Source organism: Schistocerca piceifrons, chromosome 9 (assembly GCF_021461385.2).
Source record: "Schistocerca piceifrons isolate TAMUIC-IGC-003096 chromosome 9, iqSchPice1.1, whole genome shotgun sequence".
NCBI lineage: Eukaryota > Metazoa > Arthropoda > Insecta > Orthoptera > Acrididae > Schistocerca > Schistocerca piceifrons.
In genome coordinates, this window is record NC_060146.1 from 70,198,757 (window position 1) to 70,212,160 (window position 13,404).

Here is a 13,404-nt window from a genome sequence, read left to right on the forward strand (position 1 = left end):
GGGTTCAGCCAGGTCTCAGTCCCGAAAATAATCTGCGCGCCACACGCTTCCTGGAGGGCAGTAAATTTAGGAACTTTATTCCGAACACTCTGAAAATTTGCTGCTAATATCTTGATAGCTGAGGTGTCTTTACACTGACCGTGTCCTGATTTCCCTTCCTGCACGTCGACTGGTGAGTGTTCATCAGGACACCTCGCACTACTCCCTAGCCTAAAAAATACCCTTGTGCACGCCACAAGTACTCTGCTACCCGAGTAGCAGCTTCCTTTGTGTAGCGTTGGCCAGCAATGTCACCGGATCTCTTCCCAATTGAGAAAATTTGTAGTATTATGGTTAACTCGGAGTTTTGACAACCTAACACGCTAGTTGGACAGAATTTGGCTCCAGCGATTCTATCAAAAAAATACCAAACCGTATAACTATCTATCTAGATATCTACTTATGTATTCATAAACCGGAACAAATCCCGTTATTAACAAAAATAGAAATATAAGAATAACAGCATAGATTTATTTTTTGTAGGAGAAACCTTTTAATCTCTAAATTCGGGGTTAATGTTGTAAAGAACTAAAAATAATGACTTAACGTAACTCTTAATCGAATAATCGATTATTAATACAAAGCGAATCAATATGAGATCGATATTTGCAGCGCACACTCTGCTGCAGAGTGAAAATGTCATCCTCGAATAGATATGATCAATAAATTAATTTAAATAATGGAAAAGGACAATCAACTGACTAACCCATTATCGGCAATCTCTAATACGTACCTACCTACTTATCCGCCAGCTCCTTAACTCGCCTCTCTAAGGGCAGGCGGTCACGTTGGCTGCCCAGCAACTGTTGTCACACTGGACAGGCAACCACCCATACGGCAGCGTTATTTGGGTTGCCTAAACAATAGGGATTCAGATTAGTAGGGTCCACAACTGGGAAGAGCGCACGCTGTAGAAATACGGCCGCGAGTCGGGTGACGTGGTCCAGAGAGACTAGTACGTGCTGCACCAAAAACATTTTCATGAAGAAACTATGTGTCAGTTCTATGACTACCTTCAAGAGGTTAGACTCACGTAAATTTATTAAATCGTCTCACGTCCTCAGTGCACTGTTACTTCCGAAATAATGTCAGACAAGCTCTCTTTTTGTGTGCAAGTTGTCGGTAACTGCTATATAAATAATTAATACTGGTGCTGTAAATGCAATCACTGACATTGTTTTTTTTCTATATGATACATGTTTCGTTTTATTCAACTAAACAACAGAAAACTGTGGAATTTTCTCCTCTGTTTCTTGCTTTTAATGTGGATTTGATGTCTGTATTGACGTTTCGTTGGAATTTTCCGCTTTTCATACATCTGTAAATAAAAAGCGAAAGAAACTGTGAGCCCATAATCGGTGAATAATGACACACAATAAGGCTCACCATCAAGTGTACTGGAAGGCACGTTTTCCGGAGGGCCAGTAACACAGAGTATCAGCAGCTGCAGGGCGGAAGAGAGAGAAGGGACGGTCTTCTCGCCGTCTCACCCAACGCAGGTAATTTTCTGATCAGCCATCCGTCTGCTTAGCTGCGTGGTAACGTGACGCGTCCCATGCTAGCCGGCCGGGGTTCGATTACCGGCAGGGTTAGAGATTTTCTCCGGGACTTGGTGTTGTGTTGACCTTATCATCTCATCCTCCTTACCGGCGCGCAAGTCGCCCAATGTGTCGTCAACTGAAATAAGACTTGCAATTGGCGGCCGAACGTCTCCAAATGGGGCCTCCGGCCAACGATGCCATACGCTCATTTCTATTTTTTTCTGACCAGCCTCCTACAGATTCTTCTGGTGCAGAGGACGAACAGATAGAATGTAGGCTACAGGAAATCCTGGTCATTACCACACATACAGTTCTTTCGTAAATAGACCAGGAAAAAGAACTAGATGATAAAATATATGGACAAAAATTACGCAGCGAGACATGGAGTAGAGAAAAATATGGGAACACTAAAAACAATACATTACCATGCCTACAGCGGTGTAAGCAACCCGTTTTTATTTAAAGCAGCTTGCACTAGTATTCGAATCAATACTGTTTTGTATGGTTTTCAAGAGAATCTTACACCACACTTCTGGCAAAATAATCTCAAGTTCAGGTAACGATGACGGAATTAGACAGCAATCAGGCACCTTTCTCTCCAAAATAAACAAGAGAGAGAGGACCTGTCGTCTCGGAACACAGTATCTGTGGTGTCACCGCCAGACACCACACTTGCTAGGTGGTAGCTTTAAATCGGCCGCGGTCCATTTAGTACATGTCGGACCCGCGTGTCGCCACTGTGAGATCGCAGACCGAGCGCCACCACAAGGCAGGTCTCGAGTTACGGAATAGCACTCGCCCCAGTTGTACGACGACTTTGCTAGCGACTACACTGACGAAGCCTTTCTCTCATTTGCCGAGAGACAGTTAGAATAGCCTTCAGCTAAGTCCATGGCTACGACCTAGCAAGGCGCCATTAGCCTTACATAGTTTGATAGTTATCGTATGAAATGTCTCATCAAGAACGCTGTAAACCAACAACGAATAAAAGTTAAGTATTCGAGGAGCTGCATACTTTTCTTATCAGAATTCACCACTTATCCTCTTCCAGAAATCACGCCAGTCGGCGTGTGTGTACGCGTGCCTTTCTTTCGGCTACCCGTCACTGTGGACTGGCTGCCTTGTCAGTCCACTACAGTATCACCATTACGGAACAAACTTCCTTACCTGAAATGGTAACATCATCCTCGACAGTTATGTAACCTTGAAGATATGGGTGCCCAAAGCATCAACGAAATCCGCCGTATTTCAGTCTTGCGACATAAACTGGGCCGGAAGTTTCAAAAAGTGTGCAACAATATTTATCGGAGCAAATGTGTTTCTTCCATTATTCCACAGTCCTGACTTTATGGCTATAGGAGTTAATATTGCGTGCTACGTGGCACGGTGTATTGGGCTACTGGTGGATGTCATCGTGCAGAGAAGAAACAAACTAGACGCAGGGGAGTACACGGTCCCCAAGGGTAGATGCGTAATTGTGTTGATCCATTGTGCATTCCAGAATGACGATATCACCCACGGAATGTCACATTCTTCCAACTATAACACCCTCATCCGGCTTGGACCCTTCCGATGGTTGTTGTGCGGTGTTTGCTTTCAGACATTTCACGCCTTACGTGCCAACGGCCAACTGTTGTCTGAAAAGGCCACCTGTCGCCACACAGTGGACGTGCAATTAAGAAACTGGTGCGCCAATTCCAGCCTTCGTAACTGAACAACAGCAGACGGCATTGGGTGCCCGAATCAGGCGCAGGCTGTGGATGTCCAGAAGCAGCAAAGTTTGCTGAACGGTCTTTGAGAAAACACTGTTGGTAGCTCAGTGGTTCATCTGGGCTGTCAGTTGTTCACTCGTTCACATCTCCACAGCTGTCGTTCACCACTGTCGTCTACGGTCCATGGCGCAGCATAGTTGCCCCCGTCGTCTGCTTAGGATAGCGCACGGTGCACTATAACTACGGTCTCACGTGAACAGTTTACAAACTTAAAGACAGGTGTGGACACCTGCTACTGATCAACTCATAAATTTTGATAGCATCTGTCCTATCTGCGAATTCACTGATCAGCTGTAATGTCGCATGATTTTGAAGACGTCCTATGAAGTATGAAAATAAAACAACCACGATCAAGGACCATCGGTTTGGTAGGCTAAGACCATGACCGATTCCTTTTTTTCTTATAAAATAAATTGCCAGAACTGTAATAAATTTTATATTGTGAAAACGGATAGAAATTTCGCAGGTATATTTAGAAAACCAAGGTAATTACCTGCACACCATTATACGGTGGCGTTGGGCAGAATTTTGGTGAAAGTAGGTGTCTGTGCAACATCATTAACCCACGTTACACTTCACGTGAACTTCTGAGCACAGTTTTCTTTTTCTTATTTTTTTTGCATGTTTGTTTTGTTTCTTTCTTTTTTATTGGATGATTTTGAAGTGTCACAGCGTCATAAGGTGATGTCACAGGGCGATATGCTTTTGAGCACTTCAGAGGAACCTTGTAGGCACTTTTGAGCTAAATTTCAAACTTCCACGGCGCAACTGGAGAAAACGATGATATTTGGGGAAAGTGATCTTTTAACTCTTTTGCACAGTGTACTTACAAAGTGTAGACCATTAATTGCAATTAATTCATATTCTGGCAATCGACTACGGATATACCAATATTCCTTTTACTTCAATTAATTTTTACATAATAAATTATTACTACGAACAACCAATTTTTTTGTCTCTTATTCTTCGCTTTCTCTCTGTAGCTAGATTACGACTGTCCGTTAGTACTCATCGTGTAATATTGAGAAGAAGGAACTACTGGCATTGTCATGACTCTAGATACTCGCTTCAAGCCATTCGAGTTCCAAAATCCCTAGCCGCAGCTTCTCGCGTCAGCACGTCAAACGCTATTGTTCAGAAGAAACAGACACAGGAAGCAGTCAAAGTCGAAGGATCACAAATACAATAACGAGCAACCACAGAAAATGATTTGTGGAACATTCATGAGACGTTAGTTTCAATACAGCAGGAGCTGATCTGTACCACAGTGACAGCAAATAGCCAGGGCTTAGTGTCTCAATTTCGATTATATATAAATTAACCTGTAACCAACAGAAAATCATCTCCTCTGCAATTCGGGAAAGACAGTGAAGCAGTGTATCCTGTCCTGCTTAGTGTCACTCGAAAATATTTGGGAATAGTGGCTCCTCTGTTCCTTCAACACTGTTTTCTAATCCCGGCCTCAAAGAAACAGCTTTCAGTTCGAGATTCGATGGAAAAAAGATTACGTTAATTAGAGTTCCTCGGTTGACTTTCTGAGATATTTTGGTGCTTACAAAAATATTAAGTACAGTATCAGTGTAAAAAACGACGACATTAATTATCTTTGTTAATGAATGTTTAATAATCAACTCATATTTGTCCTAAAAATATAAAATTGGTAGCTAATCAGGTATTTCATAAAATGGAGCAACTAATGTCGGTTGGCTATAAAATGAGAAACAGAAGTGGGATAAAATAGCTTCATTTTTCGGAATCCGAAAATATTTTGTTGACAGCGACCTACATAGCGAGAAACGATCATCAAAATAAAATAATGGAAACCAGAGCTCGCACGGAAAGACATAGGTGTTTGTTTTCTCCGCTAGCTGTTCGAGATTGGAATAATCGGGAATTGGTGGCTCGATGAACCCTCTGCCAGGTACGTTAGTGTAATCTGCAGAGTATCCATGTAGATGTAGATGCAGAACTAACCTTTTTGTCAGTAATAAAGTAGGTTGAAAGGAATGGTTTAGAAGCCTAAAATATGGAACTAACACAGCAATTAATCGAAGAATCCATTATTAGGATAAAACTAATCGATTCGTTTAAATAACCGACTAGGACAATTAACTGACTGATTCATAATCTCTTACCGAGCGAGGTGGCGCAGTGGTTAGACACTGGACTCGCATTCGGGAGGACGACGGTTCAATCCCGCGTCCGGCCATCCTGATTTAGGTTTTCCGTGATTTCCCTAAATCACTCCAGGCCAATGCCGGGATGGTTCCTCTGAAAGGGCACGGCCGACTTCCTTCCCCATCCTTCCCTAATCCGATGAGACCGATGACCACGCTGTCTGGTCTCCTTCTCCAAACCAACCAACCAACCATAATCTCTTACATAAGCAGGCAACCACGTTGGCGGCCCAAGGCCTGCTGTAACATCGAAAAGGCAACCAGCGATACAACGACGTACTTCAGGTTGCCAATCCCACAGGGGTTCAGATCAGTACTGTCCGTGACAGAGACGAACGGTCACGGGAGGAACGTGGTCTAGACACTGCAGTAGGTGCCGTCCTCAAAACACTTTCATGAATGCAGCTACATGGAAATTGTACTGTGACTGACAAGACGTCAGACGGATTTAAATGTAATAAAGTGTCTCGCGCTCTAAGTGTACTGACACTTCCGTAATAATGTCGGTGAAATTTTCAGATTGCGTGGACGGTATCGGTAACTACTGTATCAATAGTTATTTGCAGTGGTACGGATACGCAAGTAAAAAAACTATCTACATCTACATCTACATCTATACTCCGCGAGCCACCTTACGGTGTGTGGCGGAGGGTACTTATTGTACCACTATCTGATCCCCCCTTCCCTGTTCCATTCACGAATTGTGCGTGGGAAGAACGACTGCTTGTAAGTCTCCGTATTTGCTCTAATTTCTCGGATCTTTTCGTTGTGATCATTACGCGAGATATATGTGGGCGGTAGTAATATGTTGCCCATCTCTTCCCGGAATGTGCTCTCTCGTAATTTCGATAATAAACCTCTCCGTATTGCGTAACGCCTTTCTTGAAGTGTCCGCCACTGGAGCTTGTTCAGCATCTCCGTAACGCTCTCGCGCTGACTAAATGTCCCCATGACGAATCGCGCTGCTTTTCGCTGGATCATGTCTATCTCTTCTATTAATCCAACCTGGTAAGGGTCCCATACTGATGAGCAATACTCAAGAATCGGACGAACAAGCGTTTTGTAAGCTACTTCTTTCGTCGATGAGTCACATTTTCTTAGAATTCTTCCTATGAATCTCAACCTGGCGCCTGCTTTTCCCACTATTTGTTTTATGTGATCATTCCACTTCAGATCGCTCCGGATAGTAACTCCTAAGTATTTTACGGTCGTTACCGCTTCCAATGATTTACCACCTATGGCATAATCGTACTGGAATGGATTTCTGCCCCTATGTATGCGCATTATATTACATTTATCTACGTTTAGGGAAAGCTGCCAGCTGTCGCACCATGCATTAATCCTCTGCAGGTCCTCCTGGAGTACGTACGAGTCTTCTGATGTTGCTACTTTCTTGTAGACAACCGTGTCATCTGCAAATAGCCTCACGGAGCTACCGATGTTGTCAACTAAGTCATTCACGTATATTGTAAACAATAAAGGTCCTATCACGCTTCCCTGCGGTACTCCCGAAATTACCTCTACATCTGCAGATTTTGAACCGTTAAGAATGACATGTTGTGTTCTTTCTTCTAGGAAATCCTGAATCCAATCACAAACCTGGTCCGATATTCCGTAAGCTCGTATTTTTTTCACTAAACGTAAGTGCGGAACCGTATCAAATGCCTTCCTGAAGTCCAGGAATACGGCATCAATCTGCTCGCCAGTGTCTACGGCACTGTGAATTTCTTGGGCAAATAGGGCGAGCTGAGTTTCACATGATCTCTGTTGCGGAATCCATGTTGGTTATGATGAAGGAGATTTGTATTATCTAAGAACGTCATAATACGAGAACACAAAACATGTTCCATTATTCTACAACAGATTGACGTAAGCGAAATAGGCCTATAATTATTCGCATCTGATTTATGACCCTTCTTGAAAATGGGAACGACCTGCGCTTTCTTCCAGTCGCTAGGTACTTTACGTTCTTCCAGCGATCTACGATAAATTGCTGATAGAAAGGGGGCAAGTTCTTTAGCATAATCACTGTAGAATCGTAAGGGTATCTCGTCTGGTCCGGATGCTTTTCCGCTACTAAGTCATAGCAGTTGTTTTTCAATTCCGATATCGTTTATTTCAATATTTTCCATTTTGGCGTCCGTGCGACGGCTGAAGTCAGGGACCGTGTTACGATTTTCCGCAGTGAAACAGTTTCGGAACACTGAATTCAGTATTTCTGGCTTTCTTCGGTCGTCCTCTGTTTCGGTGCCATCGTGGTCAACGAGTGACTGAATAGGGGATTTAGATCCGCTTACCGATTTTACATATGACCAAAACTTTTTAGGGTTCTTGTTTAGATTGTTTGCCAATGTTTTATGTTCGAATTCGTTGAATGCTTCTCTCATTGCTCTCTTTACGCTCTTTTTCGCTTCGTTCAGCTTTTCCTTATCAGCTATGATTCGACTACTCTTAAACCTATGATGAAGCTTTCTTTGTTTCCGTAGTACCTTTCGTACATGATTGTTATACCACGGTGGATCTTTCCCCTCGCTTTGGACCTTAGTCGGTACGAACTTATCTAAGGCGTACTGGACGATGTTTCTGAATTTTTTCCATTTTTGTTCCACATCCTCTTCCTCAGAAATGAACGTTTGATGGTGGTCACTCAGATATTCTGCGATTTGTGCCCTATCACTCTTGTTAAGCAAATATATTTTCCTTCCTTTCTTGGCATTTCTTATTACACTTGTAGTCATTGATGCAACCACTGACTTATGATCACTGATACCCTCTTCTACATTTACGGAGTCGAAAAGTTCCGGTCTATTTGTTGCTATGAGGTCTAAAACGTTAGCTTCACGAGTTGGTTCTCTAACTATCTGCTCGAAGTAATTCTCGGACAAGGCAGTCAGGATAATGTCACAAGAGTCTCTGTCCCTGGCTCCAGTTCTGATTGTGTGACTATCCCATTCTATACCTGGCAGATTGAAGTCTCCCCCTATTACAATAGTATGATCACGAAACTTCTTCACGACGTTCTGCAGGTTCTCTCTGAGGCGCTCAACTACTACGGTTGCTGATGCAGGTGGTCTATAGAAGCATCCGACTATCATATCTGACCCACCTTTGATACTTAACTTAACCCAGATTATTTGACATTCGCATTCGCTAATAACTTCACTGGATATTATTGAATTCTTTACTGCTATAAATACTCCTCCACCATTGGCGTTTATCCTATCCTTGCGGTATATATTCCATTCTGTGTCTAGGATTTCGTTACTGTTCACTTCCGGTTTTAACCAACTTTCCGTTCCTAATACTATATGCGCACTATTTCCTTCAATAAGAGATACTAATTCAGGAACCTTGCCCTGGATACTCCTGCAGTTTACCAATATTACGTTGACTTTTCCTGTTTTTGGTCTCTGAGGACGGACGTTCTTTATCAACGATGATAATGTCCTCTCTGGTAAGCCGTCAGGTATTTTATCGTATCGCCCAAGGGGGGGTCCCTCTAACCTAAAAAACCCCCGTGTGCACGCCACACGTACTCTGCTACCCTAGTAGCTGCTTCCGGTGTGTAGTGCACGCCTGACCTGTTTAGGGGGGCCCTACAGTTCTCCACCCAATAACGGAGGTCGGTGAATTTGCAACCATTATAGTCGCAGAGTCGTCTGAGCCTCTGGTTTAGACCCCCCACACGGCTCCAAACCAGAGGACCGCGATCGACTCTGGGCACTATGCTGCAGATATTAAGCTCAGCTTGCACTCCGCGTGCGATGCTGGTTGTCTTCACCAAATCAGCCAGCCGCCGGAAGGAACCAAGGATGGCCTCAGAACCCAAGCGGCAGGCGTCATTCGTTCCGACATGTGCTACTATCTGCAGCCGGTCATACCCAGTGCGTTCAATAGCTGCCGGAAGGGCCTCCTCCACATTACGGACGAGACCCCCCGGCAAGCACACCGAGTGCACACTGGCATTCTTCCCCGACCTACCCGCTATTTTCCTGAGGGGCTCCATAACCCGCCTAACGTTGGAGCTCCCTATAACTAATAGGCCCGCCCTCTGTGACTGTCGGGACCTTGCCGGAGAATCGGCCACTGGCCCAACAGGCGAGGCATCCTGTGGTGGCTCGGAAACGATGTCATCACCACTAGGAAGCACCCCGTACCTGTTGGAAAGGGGTAAGGCAGCTGCCACGCGGCCAGATCCCACCTTCGCCTTTCGGACAGGCACGCGCGAGCCCACCACTGTCCGCCATTCACCCTGGAGTGATGGCTGACCGGTAAGATGCTCACTGCCGGAAGACGCAGCGACATCAGGGGTTCCATGTGATTCCAAGGCCACCGAAGTAGGCATAGGTCTCACCACAGTTGCCCCAACGCCACTACGAGCCGACGCCTGCGCCTCGAGCTCGATGAGCCTAACAGACAAAGCCTCCACCTGCCCCCGAAGAGTGGCCAATTCTCCTTGCGTCCGCTCACAACAACCACAGTCCCTACACATGACTATGTTTACCCTACAAGCGAACGGTGTACTCGCCTTATTAGCAGCAGGAAATCGAAGTGCTCTCTCACTGACGGTCTAACCGACACTGAGCTGTTCTTACCAAACAAACAAAAGCCTGTACGATACGAGGGTCGATAGCAACGGCGATACTGTACACTACACTGTTATTAAAATAAAAGGTTGTGTCTAGTAGGCATGCGTTTTATTAAATTAAAATTCAGCAAGTGAAAGCATTTGCTTGTCGGTTTGTTGCTTTTAATGTGGTTGTGCTGTCTATATCCACTTTTCGTTGGAATTTTCCTCTTCGATACTGGAGCTGTAAATGAAAATGAAAGAAACTTTGGGACCAAACTCGGCGAAGACGGCCAACAGCACATACTGTGGGCAGTCGCTGTGAGGAGGAGAAAGAGGTAAAGGACTACATCTGCCCCCTCCCCCTTTCATCCATCACAGCCATTTCTATGAGCTGCCTTCTGCAGATGTTTCTGGTGTAGAAGATTAAATGACGGAACAGAGTTTAGGCTGACACTTCCTGGCAGATTAAAACTGTGTGCCGAACCGAGACTCGAAATCGGGAGTTTGAGTCTCGGTCCGGCACACAGTTTTAATCTGCCAGGAAGTTTCATATCAGCGCACACTCCGCTGCAGAGTGAAAATCTCATTCTGGAAACATCCCCCTAGGCTGTGGCTAAGCCATGTCTCCGCAATATCCTTTCTTTCAGGGGTGCTGGTTCTGCAGGTTCGCAGGAGAGCTTCTGTAAAGTTTGGAAGATAGGAGACGAGGTACTGGTAGAAGTAAAGCTGTGAGGACGGGTCGTGAGTCATGTTTGGGTAGCTCAGTTGGCAGTTCGGCGCTAGCGGCCGTGCGAAGCGGAGGTCCGATACTTCCGCCTGTGCGGCGTGTGCGAGTGTTTGTTTACTTGTGGACTTAGTCTGCACGCGGGCTAGTAACACCGATCATGGCGAACAAGTACAGGAAAACTACATTACGATTCAATTTCTGCAAAGACTACGAACGACCAAAGGCTTTAGCAGTGGAACGATTCATTCGAGAGGACGTGAAGATACCGCCAAACGATATTATCGGAATTCACCTATCCATCGTTAGTCCCACGGTGTATGTTAAGATGATAAATGACGCGGCGTGTGAGAGAATTCTACAGGCGACAAAAGCAGGTCTCCGATTTTGCCATAGTGACGGGAATGTCGGCACGGTAACTGTAGAACATGCTGGTCTGGGTATACGGACAATACGTGTTTTTGAGCTGCCATTTGAGCTCCCGGCTGACGAAGTTATCGAGGCTTTTAAGCCATACGGCACAGTACATGGTCACACAGCAGAACGCTGGACACAATTCGCCACATACCCCGTTCTTAACGGAGTGCGGCAGATCACTATTGATCTTCAGAAGCATGTACCGTCCTATCTGACAATTGGTGGTTGTCGGGCGGTGGTGATTTACGATGGTCAACCACGTACATGTTCTGGATGTGGCCAGGAGGGACACCTCAGGTCGAACTGTATGCAACGGCGGATTACGCAACTGTCTTCAGATGTGCGGGAGCCGTCGCCGGCGATGACAGTACTACCGATCACCTATGCCAAAGCCCTTACTGCGTCCGCTGATGACCGAAAGGACACAGCCTCGGTGGAAGATCAAGATGGCACTCTCCGAAACCTTGTCGCAGACGTCGGGATGACAGAGCATGCTGCTCCGTCGAGCATACAATCTACGGCGACAACATCAGATGAGACCGAACTCCCACCCAGCACACCGATAGTACAAGAAGCAGTTCCAGCCACTACGGGTGCTGTTCCGTCTGAAACGCGCTCTGAGACGACATCATTAGTTTCGAGCGAACTCCAGCCAAGTTCAACGATGGGACTCGAAACACTTCCAGTTCCTACGGATGCTTTTCTGTCGGGCAGCCGTGATTCCCTGCAATCTGAGGACACGGACGGAAGATCGCGCAAACAGCGTTCCCCGAAAAGGAGGAAACGGCGGCGTCGCACGACATCTCCTCCAGATGACTCCCCTTGCCCCGACGACGATGTGCCTGTGGACCAAGACGACACAACAGCCTCTACGGAACAGGATGAGGCACTGGGAACTGTTCGATCAGACCCACAGCGGTCTGTCACATTGACGGTACCGGGACGTGGTGATGCTGAAGAGAAATCACAGCCAGTTGGCTCTCCAGACGCAGATGCTGTGGCTATGGACACGAATATATCACAGCCTGAAAAGATGTGGTATGAGGATATTGAGGAGGCGCCGGACGTCATACAGAGGCAGCCGGCACTCACGAAGACGGACTAATAATTGCTGAAGGTGAAGGGAGAGGGGCGAGAGAACGTCTTCTAACTCAGCCCCCGGCGCCGGTACAGGGAGATGTTGTTGCGCCTCGACAGAGTGGGATTCCACGCCATGCGAACCGTATTGCGACATTAAATATCAATGACGTGCGTTCACCGGCCAAAATACACCTATTGAAGGAAACGGTCTGGGCATCTGATGTGGATATTGCTTTGCTGCAGGAAGTCCACATAGCTGCACTCCCATACATCGCAGGCTACCAATCCTATTCGTCACATGGAGATCACAATGGGAGTGGGGTGGCAGTTTACGTGCGAGATGGCTTCCCAGTGGAAAACGTGTGTTATCTTCCGTCGGCCAGGGGAATGGCTTTCACGACGTTTGGGACACGCATCATCAATCTTTATGCACCGTCGGGAAACAATCGGCGGCGGGAAAGGGCGCGATTTTATGCAGAAGACATTGCTCCACTATTCCATGGACGTTCTGAATGTGTAATAATTGGTGGAGATTTCAACTGTGTTCTCAGCCAGAAAGACCAATGGCCGCAAGCAAACATCAGCCAGGAGTTGCGAATCGTTGTCAACGACCTTGTACTTAGCGACACGTGGGAATTACGACATGGAGCTGCACCGGGATACACCTATGTGACAAGTCATTCGGCGAGCAGATTAGATCGCATTTATATCTCACGGGCTCATGCAAATGATGTCCAGGACGCGGAACGCTGGCCATTGGCATTTTCCGATCACAGCGCTTACATCTGTACGGTGCTTCTTCCCTGTAGAGAGGTGTGGAACAGTAAGGCCCCGTGGAAACTAAACATTCAACATCTACATGATCCTGAATGCCATCAACGGATCCTTGAGACATGGACGATGTGCGAGCGAAGGGTTGGAAGGTATGCGACGAAGCTTGATTGGTGGCTGACTTGTGCTAAACCGGCGCTTCGCCGTACGTTCATCTCATATAGCAGGGAAATGGCAGAATGGCGCCGCCGTACCACCGACTTTTATTTTGCAGCACTGCGCGACCTGGATGATGGCCCGCCGGGACAGGACA